The sequence below is a fragment of the Triticum aestivum genome, chromosome 6D (assembly GCF_018294505.1).
Source record: "Triticum aestivum cultivar Chinese Spring chromosome 6D, IWGSC CS RefSeq v2.1, whole genome shotgun sequence".
NCBI lineage: Eukaryota > Viridiplantae > Streptophyta > Magnoliopsida > Poales > Poaceae > Triticum > Triticum aestivum.
In genome coordinates this window covers 391,416,922-391,434,085 of record NC_057811.1, presented here as the reverse complement: position 1 = coordinate 391,434,085, position 17,164 = coordinate 391,416,922, and the positions used below count along the sequence as shown (strand labels likewise).

The following is a 17,164-nucleotide window of genomic DNA, read 5'->3' as shown; positions in this document are numbered from 1 at the left end:
ATTGGCCTTACGTTCAGGATACTCCTTTCTGTCTTTGCGATGTTTGGTTATAAGAGAATGTTGCTCTTCAGAAAATGCGTATAGTGGCCTTCGTCGATGGGACAAACGCTCCAGTGTATGCATTACAAGGCAACTAGCATTGTGTCATGGAAGTTCGTGAAAGAATGTTGTTTTTCGTTGGAAAAACCAACGCCGACGTCAAGATCAGTCTCCTTTCCTTTCTCTTTTCGGGAGCAGAGCTAAAAAAATGGACAGTAACGATCGCGTAATATCAATTTATCGGCCTCGTCATCGAAAGCGGCTTCCAATTGCTCAGAAATTCTCAGCTATATGGGGGACTTTGATGGTGAGCAAAAAGAATTGATCAAGAAATTGGTAAACTTTCGCATGATCGATGGTAAAAGAACGAGAGTTCGTGCTATTGTTTATAAAACTTTTCACCGCCTAGCTCGAACTGAACACGATGTAATAAAACTTATGGTTGACGCCGTAGATAATATAAAGCCAATATGCAAAGTGGTCAAAGTAGGAGTCGCAGGTACTATTTAGGATGTTCCTGGGATTGTAGCCAGGGATCGTCAACAAACCTTAGCTATTCGTTGGATCCTTGGAGCAGCTTTCAAACGACGTATAAGCTACAGGATAAGCTTAGAGAAATGTTCATTTGCTGAGATACTGGATGCTTACCGAAAGAGGGGAATTTCACGTAAGAGAAGGGAGAATCTTCATGGATTGGCTTCCACCAATCGGAGTTTCGCGCATTTCAGATGGTGGTAAAGTGATACCACATAAGGAGCTCTTCCTCATTCAGTCATACTCAACAAAAGTAAGAAATGTTTGACCCGGATCCTTTTTTCATCTTCATATAGAAAGAAAATCGGCCTTCCTCATACTCCCCCCTTCATTCATAGAGTTGGAGGAATCCACAAGAGGCCTGCCCGTTCATAATTGCATAAAAGAACCATTCTTTTTATGAAAACTCTTGTTCCAACCTCACCTCAGGTCGAATGAATACGAAAGGGGGATCAATCAAATCAATAAGCCATGAATGAAGAAGTAGTGGGCCTTTCGCCTTATTTCGTTTGACTCATGGAGCTGAGAAATCTACTTCCAAGAGAGGGAAAGAGTGCTAGTCCGAAAGAACAAGCAAGGGATGAGTGCACGGGAGCGAAATCCGTTGCGCCCACGCGCATACGTTTTCTTGCTGGGTAATTTCTCAGAAAGTTTTTGTGTTGTTGATTCCTATTCCTAGGTGTTGTGCTTTTTCCCCTATGCTGCCTATTGGCACTAGTGGAGTAGGATTGGCCTGTAATACAGAACCTATAGGTGGTGTAACCTTTCGCTCAATACTCAAATCTACAATTGAAGCATCTGAGGCTGCATCAATCAAGGATACACGACATAAGGCGAAATATAGGCTGAAGTGGGCAGCGGCACTGGGTGGACAGTCTATCCGCCCTTAAGTGGTATTACCAGCCATTCTGGAGGAGCAGTTGATTTAGCAATTTTTAGTCTTCATCTATCAGGTATTTCATCAATTTTAGGTTCTATCAATTTTATAACAACTATCTTCAACATGCGTGGACCTAGAATGACTATGCATAGAATACCACTTTTTGTGTGGTCCATTCTAGTGACAGCATTCCTACTTTTATTATCACTTCCGGTACTGGCGGGGGCAATTACAATGTTATTAACCGATCGAAACTTTAATACAACCTTTTTTGATCCTGCAGGAGGGGGAGACCCAATATTATACCAGCATCTCTTTTGGTTCTTCGGTCATCCAGAGGTGTATATTCTCATTCTGCCTGGATTTGGTATTATTAGTCATATCGTATCGACCTTTCAAGAAAACCGGTCTTCGGGTATCTAGGCATGGTTTATGCCATGATAAGTATAGGTGTTCTTGGATTTCTAGTTTGGGCTTATCATATGTTTACTGTGGGCTTAGACGTTGATATGCATGCCTACTTCACCGCAGCTACCATGATCATAGCTGTGCCCACAGGAATCAAAATCTTTAGTTGGATCGCTACCATGTGGGGAGGTTCGATACAATACAAAACACCCATGTTATTTGCTATAGGGTTCATCTTTTTGTTCACCATAGGAGGGCTCACTGGAATAGTTCTAGCAAACTCTGGGCCAGACATTGCTCTACATGATACTTATTATGTGGTTGCACATTTCCATTATGTACTTTCTATGGGAGCCGTTTTTGCTTTATTTGCTGGATTTTACTATTGGGTGGGTAAAATCTTTGGTCGGACATATCCTGAAACTTTAGGCCAAATCCATTTTTGGATCACTTTTTTCGGGGTTAATTTGACCTTCTTTCCCATGCATTTCTTAGGGCTTTCGGGTATGCCACGTCGCATTCCAGATTATCCAGATGCTTACGCCGGATGGAATGCTCTGAGCAGTTTCGGTTCTTATATATCCGTAGTTGGGATTCGTCGTTTCTTCGTAGTTGTCGCAATCACTTCAAGCAGTGGAAAGAACCAAAAATGTGCGGAAAGTCCTTGGGCTGTTGAACAGAATCCAACCACACTAGAATGGTTGGTACAAAGCCCTCTGGCCTTTCATACTTTTGGAGAACTTCCTGCGGTAAAAGAGACAAAAAGCTAAAAAAAACCTCTCCTAACTATGAAGGAAGTTTCATAGAGATAGGTGTGGGGAAATAAGTTCTTCATTTGAAGAGTTAGTTGGCTGGCCTACCGGCCCGCAGATTAGGTTGGCTTTTATCGCCAACTGAACTGCGTAACCAAAGCGATTCCTTCTTGGTGGAGATAGGTGGGTCCTGGTCCAACCTAAGTCAGTTCGAACCTGATGGGTCGTTCGTTCTTGTGGAGAATCTCTCTCCTTACTCAGGATTTCTTTATCTTCGGGGCGAGGCATATTCATATGTCGAAGAAGGGGGAAGTGTCTCCATTTATGCTGATAGAACCCCAGAAAAAGAATATACCGTCATTTAAGGACCAAGGATGCGATGTGAGAAGCGTAGGTCGGAGTAGCAGGAGTATGCGACAAGCAGTTGCATGTTTGATGTGGGTCTGTAACGAGATGAATTAGAACACTTGGAATCCTCGCGGATATAGCTGCCACGAGGGCTCTTTCCCACTTAATAGATTCATTCCTTCGTTACGGTGGTTGAGGGAACCTGCCGTTCAGAGATGCTATAAGAGTAGGAAAGTTAGCCAAGTTATCCTGCCTAGTTTAGATAAAGCACCCCGATCATACAGACGCAACCCGATTATTGTATACATAACATAGTGGAATTTGAGTAAATTTTCTCTGCCTTTCCCATTTCCAATTCAAAAACCACTAGGCATAGAAGGAAATCTTTCCCGGTAGAAGGTTCTCAGTAATCAGCAGTGGGAATAAGCCCTTCCAGTCTTTTTCGCCTAAGAAGGTTTTGGAGGAGGAACCTATGGGAACGGCAGTCCTGCATCGAGATTATTAGTTGCTTACCGCTGCACATTTTATCAAGATCAACCTGTGGGAATAGCCGTCCCTTCCTTACCAAAGAAAGAAAAAAGGAATGACGCGGTCTGGTTTACAAGTAAGAAAGAAATAGGATAAGGGTAAAGGTGACGTTTTAGCTCTTCGTTCCGCTCTTGGTTTACAGGCTTTGTTAACCGGACCGGAAAAGGGGGCATTTTCTGGGTAGGTTTCCCTATTAAGTCAGCACCGGATCAAGATTGGAGACCCACCACAAGCAGAGAACAAAAAGCCTAAGAGTGGTGACCAACCATCTGCAAAAGGAGTAACAGAGCAAAGCGGAGAAGACAAGGGGGAATAAAAAAGGTTCCTAACTCATTGGATAGCTTAATCTATTGGTCAGGGATCCCATCTTTACTTTATTTAGGTGCCTAGACTTTTCGGGGCATAGGGTAGATTTCACAGTCCTTTAAGTGAATACACCTTCTCTTTATGTATAGAGCTCTTAAAGCATGGATTAGCTCCTAGCGAAAAAGTCCAAGGTCTGAATACCAAGAGCGGTCAAACACAGTGATCGGTCCCGGTCAATGGGTAGAAAAGCCCGCCCTATAATCTAAGTAGTCTTCGACTAGGTATATAAAATGGATAAAAAGAAAGAAGGGGAGGAGAGGAGATAGATGCATTTCACTAGGCGTATATGATATTGGAAAGAATGGAATCGAGTAAGCTTAGGCCAACCGATAAGTCATCTTTGTGTAACTTCCCATATGCCTACTTCTAAGCTAAAGTAAGGAAATAGGGTGAGATAAGCAAGAATGAGCCGAACGAAGACGTAAGGTTTGTTTGGATGTAGTCTTTGTGCTTTTCAAGTTGCTTCTTGCGAAATCAACTAAGTTCGAAAAAGCCATGCCCAGGTTTCCGGGAGTTTAGATAAGATATGTCAGCTGTTGGAGGATCAATATTATCCGGGGGATCCATATATTATGAGGGAGTATAGAGAGGGGGTCTAGAGATAGTATAGACTGTAGTGAACCTATTCATTAAATGGACTTTTCCCTTACCTCTCATCAGCTTCCCTTTCCCTCGCCGGTGCAGTGCCATCTGGATACCTCATAAATAAATCAAGCAGGCCGGCTAGTAAGCGATCCCGAGGGGCTATCTTCTCTCCCATGCTGGTGCCTTGCTTAACTCAAGTATAAAGTGGAAATTAAAGCCAAAATCCGGGGTGATAAAATTCCATTTGAATCTTGAGATCCAAGAAGAAGGATAGCTTCATGAGTTCGTTCTGACTCCTAGCTTAGCTGGAAAGCTTTTGCTTGTATCTGCCAGTGGGTGTAACATCCATCGTACTCAAACAGAAGAAGGTTTGCTTATCTAGCTCCAAGGCAGTTATAATCATTTACAGAACCAGGGTTTGCACCTACTGAGGAGGAGAAAGGGCCGACGACCCATACTAGAACTCCAAGATAAGATCTTTCAGTCGATTAGACGGCCGAGGCCTTTAATAAGGTCCGGTTGTGCCAACGAGTTCTTCTAGTTATGAATCGCTGCAGGGAGGTAGCATTACATTTTTATTAGCAAAATAGAGCTCCTCATAGAAAAGAATGGCGAAGAAAGTGTTAGAGTACTTTCTTTCTGTTCAGTCCTTGAACTTATTCTTTTTCGATTGACCTATCAACAGTAGCGATCATACCCCGTCGAGCGAGTTAGGAGCTGCTCACAAAGAAGGCCGAAACCAGATGAGATGGCCGAAGAAGATACCAGAGAATAGGTTCCTTCACCAAAGTCTACTTTATTTTAGAATTCAAATTCAATTGATGCCGCACAGGCTGACCATTTAAAATAGGTGGAAACGGGAGACTGGAGAAGATGATCACACTTTGGAAGAGAGACAGTCGCGTACCTGCCCCGGGAGGGGGCTTTTGTTCGATACAATCACTGAACTCAACCGCTTAGACTGGAGATGGCACTTGAAAACTCGTACAGAAATCTATCAACTTGACTTAGAGGAAGAAGTGGCAGGGGGTAGGTCGGCTGTTTTACGTCCGGATGGTTCCTCTTGTTGGCATGGCGTTGGTATGCCTCACTATCCTTCAACTCTAGATCCGCCATCCTTCAAAACAACAACTACCAAAACACGAACTCAACGGCTTAGAACCGTAAACCATATACCTTCTCGGTAAAACACATCTCAAACAGATTATTATTGAAATGAATGGATTTTATCGCCTTAAGTAAGAGAAAAGGTTTGTGCTTTCGCCAGAAATTGACTACCTACCCATTGATTGGATTTCTTCTTCTCCCAGATCCAATAGATGTTTCCAATGAGTCATTGCCAACTGCTTTAGCAGGAATGATCGAAAGCAGCAGGGGTTTAGTGATCAAGCTCTCACTTTAAATTCCCTACCAGCAATACCAATCCCATGCTCTTCGATGGGTCTTACGCTCTGAAAAGAATCCTTCTAAGCTTTCCTCCTAAAAAGAACCTATGTTCCATTATAGACATAGAATCTATCGTTGACCTACCCAAAGTCTTCTTTTGGTTCCTAGAACCATGCAGGAAAATCACTTGAGCAGTGACAGGTCAGCATTAATGGTTTTGAGATGAAAAAAATCAGTCAAACAACACTGGCAGATTGGCAAATCGGGACCTTCACACTTGACCATCGTAAAGGGATCGTTGTTGCTTGGTCGATCGATCCGTCCTTCCACCCCAAAGCTGGTAATCCAGATCAGAGTTCTTTGGATGGCATGTAATGGATTTCATTATGAAAAGGGTCATTTTTTTATGTTGTAAACTTCATATCCAGAGAAATGGATGACTGGCTGAGGGACATATAGATTACTTCAGATCTCCACCTTCCTATGCTATGTATGCCAACCTTGATCTAATAAGTGGTCTTAATTAATATGCAAGATAGGATAATATTATACAAATGGCTGGTTTTGTTCAATACTTAGGTAGGGCTGACTACGCCACCTCAGCAGCTGGGACTGGAATTGCTTACAATGCATCTGGCCACTGACTGAATTCGAAGTAGGGCCAGTGTATAAAGACCGGCTTATCTCTCTTAAGACTTAGTCCACTTTCTACTAGAATCAGATTTTCTAGTTTGCAAGCAGGTGTGCCAGCTGTAAAAAAAACTTACAGCTTAGGTGGATTTCTTTAGTCAGTCTATAACTCAGGCTTTTCTTTATAGGACTCCCACACAAGTAAGTAGCTAGCTAGCTGGTATTGCCAAAGCCAAAAACACTGCTGCATTCGAAAAGGCGAACCGCGCGGACCCGACTTCTTCCTGTTATGCTGAAACTAGGGCTCCCTCTGGGTAATTCTACCTATCCGTTTGGACCACGTACCTAGATCAAGTCAATCATTTCAATCTAAGTTGTCCTCACCTACAGCAAAAACAGAAGAAAGCAACAAGTTCTCCGTTTCCTGTTCCCAAAGGGTGTGAATGGAATCAATAATTATATATATATATATATATATAAAGTTGACGTAAGCTGTATGCATTCGGTGCCCTCAAGTAGGTACGACTATGGATCATTCTATTCCTTTCCTTTAAGTAGTCCTAAAAAGCAAAACGTAATGGTAGAGGATGAAGGAAACAAAGAATGAAGTCTGCACCTTTGACTACTGATGAACCGCCATTTCGTTCTTTTCTTCTTTGTTCGGCTTTCACAAGCAAGATACCTTGAAGCAGGTGACAGTCTATAGCCCAGGAGAGTACCATTGCTGACATGATACAATTGGCCTTCCCCTTCAGATTTATTTAGAACTTCAAGCGTTCAAGGCAAGGTTGTGCAATCTCTCGTACCTGCGAGAAAAGGGCTTATTTACTACTTTTTATCGATCAATGGTCCACCAGTCCCATCCAATGAGTGGTATCTGAGTATCATAGTATCATAAGAAAGTTCATTTGTACACCCGCTTATCTTTCTATAGAAACTTATCTCTAAATGATTTTTAGATAGGATGTTTCTGGAATTACCCCTTCTACGTAGAATATGATAGTGTCAACGTCCTTCATTATAGTACCGAAGATGCTCGTAGGCTGGTCAATGGAAAGGATGGCTTTTATTCAAAGAGATGGAGATCCTGGTTTAGCAGCGGTTGCCCGTCCTTGGGTTTATGTCAAGCTTTTCGTATTAAGCACTGGGAGCAGAGAAATCCTAGGGTTGCTTTGTCTTCCTCTTCTGTTCTTAAATATAACTGAAAAGCATCATGTTTCTTTAGTTGCCTCAAAGCTCAGGATCTCCCCATGTTTCTTCTGGAGATGTGTCAGTGGCTTTGCAATGATGCCGAAATGGCGAACGAAGCGCCTGTAATAGCCGGCCAAACCTAAGAAGCTACGGACTTCTTTGACTGATTGTAGAGAAGACCAGTTGGCAATGTTCTTAATTTTGTGGGTTTCAGTGGCAACCCCATGCTGGCTGATAGTATGGCCCAAATAGGATAACTGGCGTTGAGCGAAAGAGCACTTTGAGCGTTTGACTTGCCATTGATCCCTTCTTAACAACTCAAGCACTGATTGCAAGTGGATTGTGTGATCTTCAAGAGAGGCGATGTAGACTAAAATGTCGTCAAATAACACCAGGGCGCATTTGCCCAGAAGGGGTTTGTTTGAGAGTGGCGTTCATGGCTCCCAAGAAGGTGGCTGGTGCTCCTGCAAGGCCGAAGGACATGACCTTGTACTCGTAGTGCCCTTCCAGAGTCTGGAAGGCTGTTTTGAATTCATCGCCAGCTGCCATACGAATCTGGTGATAACCAGCTCTGAGATCAGGTTTAGAAAACCATGAGGCACCATACATCCAGGAGTTCTTCGACTATGGGCACTGGATACTTGCTGACGACAGTCATCGCATTTAGACAGCGATAATAAATACATAAACGCCAGGAGAAAAAAAATAAGATTTTTGGTCATAGAACCCCTGGTACCAATGTTTATAGAACTGTCCAGAATTGATAAAGAGAAGCAGCTTTGAAGTCATGGAGAACAAAAATAGGACCCTGGCTCGAGCCCATCTAGTGATTAAAGGTAAAGTGCTTTGGTACATTGGTGCAGGGGAATGCGTACCTACGCCTTTTAACTACCTTGGGGAGAGCGGACTCGCTGATGACCCTCCTTGGGAAACAAATGAAGTGGGTGGATTGGAGTTCGTCTCCGCCAATTAGAGATACGGTGCTGACCCAAGCTGAGTGAGTGAAGGCTCCGGCTTGACCTACTAGCTGTTTGCTATCAATAAATAACTAGCTAACAATATGGTATGCTTACTCTCCGAGCACTAAAGCTATCAAGAAGTGATGCAACAAAGGTTGTTGAAGGTAAAAACCGTCAAACAGAGAAATCTTAATCGTCAGAACAACGCTGAACCTAACTTGTAAAAGAGTTGGTAAGAAAGTGCAAACGTTGAGTAAGAAATCGCCATAGGGCAGCACAAACAGAAAGAAAGGCTTCTGCCAATCGAAATAGGAATGCGAAATCCCAGTAAAAGGGTGTTCAGTCGAAGATAGGAGGATTCCTTTGATCCATACCGTCATCTGACGGACTTCCTGCTAACTTCGTCAATTGCTCTTTATCGCTTAATAGAAGGGAAATTTCATGAGATAGATGAAAAAATGAATATCAATCGAGAAAATGCTTAAATAGACACAATTCGTAATAGATACAATTCGTAAGGAAGAAGTGATCAAAAGTACGAGGTCGGCATAGGAGATATGATGTGTCGGAGGCAGAAGGCACGGAGAAGTCAAGATCTTCCAAGATAAACCCATTCCGATGCCTATAAAATCAGGTGCACCGCGTCTATACTACAAAAGTGTGATAGGTTTCTTCATATTTCTTCTGCCGACATCGCTTTCTTATTCCTAACACAATTGTTTAGCTAAGTTTGCTAACGAATCAGGGAGAATCAACAACGAACACCGCATTTTGAAAAGGAGACGTGATTTATTCCTACCGTCCTGAACACGTCTAGAAACAGCAACCTCATACATAATACCATTTCGCAAATAAGTATCCACTTTCAAGTCGGGGTGATACTTACTAAGATGTTGGGTCATCAGAATACCATCGAATCGACTCATGTTATGAAAGTAAATAATTAGTGACTTTCTTTGTTTGCTTACAACAGAAAGTATTCCATTTATGAATGCTTGGAGTACACAATCACTTTGATCATAAAATGGTGGGTGCATATTTATGTATTCATGGGAACTATAATGATTAATATAAATCTTTGATAGTTTCTTGTCTGAATTGACAGTCATAAAGGCGGCTGCATAAGCGTGGTGGCGGGGAAGATTTTGGATTCTATTATCTCCGCGGGAACATAGTTCCGATCCAACAAGGGAATGGTTTCAATGTCACCTACAAGGAATACTGATGGTTTAGGAGGTTGCCCTTTATAATCAGGGTCTGCTTCCAGTTCCTTAAGGTATTTATCAATTTTTAGCTTATTCTTATTTGGAAGTTTGGTAATGTATGATGGGAATCTGGAATTATTTTTACATATAGGTTCTTCCACATGATTTTCCATATCACTTTGTGAAAAAAAGAGATCTCATTAATGCTTCTCAAAATAGTTATAGCAATCCCTCGCCATCTGAGCCAGAACGAATCCTAGTCAAATCTCTAAATGCTTTTGGCATTCTTTTCTCTCGCATTTCCCTAATTCTTTTATTAATATGGGAATGGGAGCAAATGAGGAGGCATCGAGTCAAAGAAATGAATTGCTCTTTGCTAGTGGAAATGGGGTTCTTGTCGTCAACGAAGTAACTGCTCTATTTGGAGAGTGGAGCCAGCCTCAAAGCCGCCTTGGTTCTATAGTAATCTCTCAGCGTTTGAGTTGACTAATCCGATGGTACTTGAAGAAGAGTGAAACGACGAGATTTCCTTATAGGAGGAGAAAGGGATTCCTGTTGCTTTTGGGTGGGTCCAATCAAGGTACGAAAAAACTCTTTTCCCACGGCTCACTAATACGATCCTATCTTACCATTCTTCTATCCTTCTTCATCACGGGACAGAAGCATAACGTTGATCTATGGACGAAGGAAGGTATCAGAAAATTCATTATGACCTAGACCTAAACCAGGCTGATATTGAACAGAGGAGGAGTTCTTGTTACTACTTCTCGCTGGCACCAAAAGAAGTTTCGCCTGATTCAGACCTTTTGTGGTGGTCTGCCGAGGACAGCACCTAAAAACAACCCTTGTGCCATGGAATATTCCCTTTTACGATTGGAGAACCTGGCTTTGATGACATTCCTGAGGAAGGTATTTCCCCTACTAGGCTCGTTGCTTCGCTTATTAAAGATCAGAGAAGCGAATGCCTCTCGTAATTGATTGAAAAGTGCTCGCCTCTAGTTTCGGCAGATGCTTGCCATGTACCATCCGTGGAGGAAGTAGTGGGTTATTGGAAGTATAGGATTATTTCTCAAGTGTCACCAAGGATACACCCCGCTTACTAAATAGGCTTGTGGATGCGGCATCTGGCTCTATGCGATGAAAGCAATGGGAAATGAGATTCTGGGTTTGATTACTGGTACAAACAAGTTCAAAGCTAGCGAGAGCATAAAGAACTGTAGATTCCATTCAACTGCTAGGTCAAGCCCTTACCCATAACACTTATTCAAAATGGGCTATCCGAAAGAGGAGATAAATAATTCCACTATCAATATGGGTAGGCTGCTATATCTAGAAAGAGAAGATGAAAGGTTTTGGATTATTAGCAAAGGTACTTATCTTATTACTCAGCTAGGCACTTACAAACCCATTTATTTACAAGTTCCACATGGGTCTGGTCAGGAAGACTCGGAATCATTCTCACAGCCACCCCACACGGGAGCGGCTTCTCCGCCGATCGATCATCACTTGCATACAAAAAAAAGCCCCTTTTGCAATGGAAACCTAGGGAAATACAGTTGCTCAATTCATTCGATTTCGAAATAGCATATAAAGTGATTCTTGCAATTTCACTGCAGGCAGCGTAGCAATTCTCGCGGGAATCTCGGTCTTGTTTGGGCCGATTCCTTAACGAGAGCCTAGTCGAAAGCACCCATAAAAAGAGTAAATCGTTTTCGGTATGGGTACGCTGGGCCCTACGAGGGGCGGTAAGCAAGGTAGAGACCAGAGAGCAGGACCGCGAAGGGTCTTCCCATCTCTTCTTGTTATTGTCTTTGTCCGAGATGCCCGATTCACCAAATGATAAGTCAAATCGAGATTGTGTGAAGTAAAGATCTTTTTCTTGAAAGCGGATTTCTCCCTTCAAAATATCATCCATCTAATTTGTTAAAGTATGGAATTCTCACCCAGAGCTGCGGAACTCATGACTCTATTAGAAAGTAGAATGACCAAATTTTACACAAATTTTCAAGTGGATGAGATCGGTCGAGCGGTCTCAGTTGGAGATGGGATTGCACGTGTTTATGGATTGAACGAGATTCAAGCAGGAGAAATAGTGGAATTTGCCAGCGGTGTGAAAGGAATCGCCTTAAATCTTGAGAATGAGAATGTAGGTATTGTTGTCTTTGGTAGTGATACCGCTATTAAAGGAGATCTTGTCAAGCGCACTGGATCTATTGTGGATGTTCCTGCGGGAAAGGCCATGTTAGGCCGTGTGGTCGACGCCTTGGGAGTACCTATTGATGGAAAAGGGGCTCTAAGCGATCACGAACGAAGACGTCTCGAAGTGAAAGCCCTGGGGATTATTGAACGTAAATTTGTGCACGAACCCATGCAAACAGGCTTAAAAGCAGTGGATAGCCTGGTTCCTATAGGCCGTGGTCAACGAGAACTTATAATCGGGGACAGACAAACTGGAAAAACTGCAATAGCTATCGATACTATATTAAACCAAAAGCAAATGAACTCAAGGGGCACAAATGAGAGTGAGACATTGTATTGTGTCTATGTTGCGATTGGACAAAAACGCTCGACTGTGGCATAATTAGTTCAAATTCTTTCAGAAGCGAATGCTTTGGAATATTCCATTCTTGTAGCAGCCACCGCTTCGGATCCTGCTCCTCTGCAATTTCTGGCCCCATATTCAGGGTGTGCCATGGGTGAATATTTTCGTGATAATGGAATGCATGCATTAATTATATATGATGATCTAAGTAAACAGGCGGTGGCATATCAATAAATGTCATTATTGTTACGCCGACCACCAGGCCGTGAGGCTTTCCCAGGGGATGTTTTCTATTTACATTCCCGTTTCTTAGAAAGAGCCGCTAAATGATCGGACCAGACAGGTGCAGGTAGCTCAACTGCGTTACCCGTGATTGAAACACAAGCTGGAGACGTATCGGCCTATATCCCCACCAATGTGATCTCCATTACAGATGGACAAATCTGTTTGGAAACAGTGCTCTTTTATCACGGAATTAGACAAGCTATTAACGTTGGCTTATCCGTCAGTCACGTCGGGTCTGCCGCTCAGTTGAAAGCTATGAAACAAGTCTGCGGTAGTTCAAAACTGGAATTGGCACAATATCGTGAAGTGGCCGCCTTCGCTCAATTTGGGTCAGACCTTGATGCTGCGACTCAGGCATTACTCAATAGAGGTGCAAGGCTTACAGAAGTGCCCAAACAACCACAATATGAACCCCTTCCAATTGAAAAACAAATTGTTGTGATTTATGCTGCTGTCAACGGCTTCTGTGATCGAATGCCACTAGACAGAATTTCTCAATATGAAAAAGCCATTCTAAGTACTATTAATCCTGAATTACAAAAATCCTTCTTAGAAAAAGGTGGCTTAACTAACGAAAGAAAGATGGAACCAGATGCTTCTTTAAAAGAAAGCACTTTGCCTTACCTGTGAATTAATAAAAAAGGTTGCCCCTTACTCGCAAATGTAGGAAGAAGGCTTTTCTCGCCAACTGAACCCCAATAGGCTGTTTTGGACTTTTTGTACATAATTATTAAAGATAGATTTTCGTGCCATGCATAAACCAAGCTGCTGAGAGTCTACCCCAGCCACAAGGGGGAGCTGCTCCAGTAGTTCAGGATACCCCACCCAGCCCCACAAGGGTTGACGGACCCCCTACCTATACCTATACCTGATGATTACCTATCCCTGATGATTTTCAATCCACAGCTTATTTTCTTTAATATGTGACAAGCCTGGCAAATTGTGATAATATGTATCAAATTAGTGGTCCGCATAACCCAATATTTGAAAATTATGGAGGTGCAGGCCCAAGTACTTCGAATCATCAACAAGAAATCCAAGAAAGAACAACGAAGGAAAAACGTGACAAGAAAAGTGTTTTCTCGACTCGAGATGTTAGCAGGTGCTAAATCAATAGGTGCCGGAGCTGCTACAATTGCTTTAGCCGGAGCTGCTGTCGGTATTGGAAACGTCCTCAGTTCTGTAACGCCCACGATGCGGCTATATCTCCCACGTGTCGAGGCACGACTTAGAGGCATAACCGCATAGTGGTTTTGTCGCAAGAAGGGTCATCTTCACACAATCCCATGTAATGAACAAGAATGGGGTAAAGAGTTGGCTTACAATCGCCACTTCACACAATACATAAAAATAATTCAATACATCATCCAAAATACAATCATATAGACCGACTACGGTCAAAATCCAGATGAAAATAAGACAACCCCAAATGCTAGATCCCCGATCGTCCCAACTGGGCTCCACTACTGATCATCAGGAAAAGACACATAATAACGACCATGTTCCTCGTCGAACTCCCACTTGAGATCGACGCCATCATCTGCACTGCATCGTCGACACCTGCAACTGTTTTGGAAGTATCTGTGAGTCACGGGGACTCAGCAATCTCACACCCGCGAGATCAAGACTATTTAAGCTTATAGGACAAGGAGGTGCAAAGAGGTGGAGCTGCAGCGGCAAAAGCATATATGGTGGCTAACTTGCGCAAATGAGAGCGAGAAGAGAAGCAACGGAACGGACGTCATCTAGCGATGATCAAGAAGTGATCCTGAACACCTACTTACGTCATCCATAACACAGACTGTGTTCACTTCCCGGACTCCGCCGAGAAGAGACCATCACGGCTACACACGCACTTGGTGTATTTTAATTGGGTCAAGTGACAAGTTATCTACAACCGGACATTAACAAATTCCCATCTGCCTCATAACCGCGGGCACGGCTTTCGAAAGATAATACCCTGCAGGGGTGTCCCAACTTAGCCCATCATAAGCTCTCACGGTCAACGAAGGATAAACCTTCACCCGGAAAGACCCGATCAGTCTCGGAATCCCGGTTTACAAGACATCTCGACAATGGTAAAACAAGACCAGCAAAGCCACCCGAATGTGCCGACAAATCCCGATAGGAGCTGCACATATCTCGTTCTCAGGGCACACCAGATGAGACATCCTACGAGTAAAACCAGACCTCGAGTTTCCAGGAGGGGCCCCCGCAGTCTGCTCAGTTCGGACCAACACTCGAAGGAGCACTGGCCCGGGGGGGTTAAAATAAGATGACCCTCGGGCTCGCGAAAACCCGGGGGAAAAGGTTTAGGTAGCAAATGGTAAAACCAAGGTTGGGCCTTGCTGGAGGAGTTTTATTCAAGGCGAACTGTCAAGGGGGTCCCATAAATCACCCGACCGCGTAAGGAACGCAAACTCAAGGAACATAATCCCGGCATAACAGTAACTAGGGCGGCAAGAGTGGAACAAAACACCTGGCATAAGGCCGAGCCTTCCACCCTTTACCAAAATATATAGATGCATTAATTAAATAAGAGATATTGTGATATCCCAACATATCCATGTTCCGACATGGAACAAACTTCAACTTCACCTGCAACTAGCAACGCTATAAGAGGGGCTGAGCAAACGCGGTAACATAGCCACACAACGGTTTGCTAGGAGAGGATGGTTAGAGGCTGACATGGCTAAAAATAGGAGACATGATATAGCAAGTGATAGGTAGCGAGCATGGCAATAGAGCGAACAACTAGCATAGCAAAGATAGAAGTGATTTCGAGGGGTGGTCATCTTGCCTGCAAGATTCTCAGAGTTGTCGAAAGCTTGATCCTCGTAAGCGTACTCGACAGGTTCCTCGTTCACGAACTCGTCTCCCGGCTCTACCCAAGACAAGAACACAAACAAACGGAACCACAATCAACAACGAGAAATGCGCAAGCAACATGATACAAGACATGTATGATATGCAAGATATGATATGCGATGCATATGCGTGCTCCGGAAGGAAAATGATGAACATGGCAGTAACTTGGCAAACCAAGTATGCCACTGGAAAGATGAGATGATTTCGGTCGAAATCGATATAAAGATCACCGGAATCGGATGCACGGTTTGCAAATGGCAAGCAAAACAAGAACGACACTAATCTGCGATAAACAGCAAGATAGCACTTAAAATGCAACAAACAACAATGCTACAGCACCCCAACATAGCAACAAAGCACATGGCAGTAATCTACAGGAGATGCTTGACAAAAGATGAACACTGAGCTACTGCTAGTTCACAACATATCAAGCTCAAACAAGCATGGCAAAAGTGCAAAAGATTACAGGTTCACAGACTTAGTGAAAAATTGGACATGACTGTAAACAGCATCAGGTAGCAATGTTCAGAGCACGAAATCAACATGCTACAGGAACTCAACATAGCAAAATAAGGCATGGTAGTGTTCTACTAAATGCACATGACAAAAGTCCCTTAATGACCATAAGCCAAAAAGGACCAGAAGATATGATGGCAAGCATGTAAACATAGCAAGTTTCGTTATCAGGTTTCAGACAACAGAAAAACAGAGCATGGCAGAAATATTAATATGTAGGCCTCTTTGTGAGCTTGATGCACTCACTACAGAGCAATGCATGACAAACCAAGCATACCTACCGCAAGATGGTATGTTTATGAAGCTATTCATGGCAAGAACAATTGCATAGCATGTATGGATAAACTACAATAAGTTTGGCAAAAATGCATGTCATGTTAAGAATCTGCCAGAAATATTTTATTGCAAACGTAGACCAAGATTGGGTCATGCTATGGCACTCTAAAATTGCAAACAATTGCAGTAATAGATCAACTACAACTATAGCTTCAAAACATACGTACTGAACATCTCCAAAATATGCATGGATCTCTCTGTAGCATCAAGTTTACATGGCAACAAAATTACAGCAGACAAAGACTTGGAGAAATCACTAAGGCCCTGAAATCAGAAATATTACGGGGCCTGCTTTGCATGCTTGTGCTAGTCACCACAGAGATCACAAAAATACATGGACTATACCACTGGAAAGATGGCATGGCATACATCAAAACACATGTAGAGCTCATGCCCAAAAGATGCACAGAATAAATGATACAAAAATGACAAATCTCCAAGTTCTGATAAGAACCAGAGATTAACAGCAACTAGCCCTCTTACAACGATGATTTGGGCATCAAGATGACCTCTAATGAATATGGCGCAATTGAACAAAATGAAGAGCATCACTTGGCGAACAATTTGACATATTACACGCGCAAATCGGAGCTACATGCACAAAGTTATCGCATCGGGAACAGGGCAAGATACTGAGGAAATCTCAAGACTTGGGAAAAAACGGGCGCGAGGGAAGTCAACGGGTCTCACCAGATCGGATCGAACCCGAGCTCCTCGAGCTGCCGACGGCGACGACGAGGCAGGGGCCGGCGGGCCTGGCCGGAGGAGGAGAAGGGCGAGGCGGTGGCGCCGGTCGCCGGGGGAGG

At 43.2% G+C, this 17,164-nt stretch overlaps 2 pseudogenes; both read left to right on the top strand.

Annotated features, from left to right (window-relative positions):
• Positions 1-282: 282 nt before the first annotated feature.
• Positions 283-892, top strand: LOC123141707 (ribosomal protein S7, mitochondrial-like; annotated as a pseudogene).
• A 10,778-nt stretch (positions 893-11,670) lies between these two features.
• LOC123145301 (ATP synthase subunit alpha, mitochondrial-like) lies at positions 11,671-13,283 on the top strand (annotated as a pseudogene).
• Positions 13,284-17,164: the final 3,881 nt, after the last annotated feature.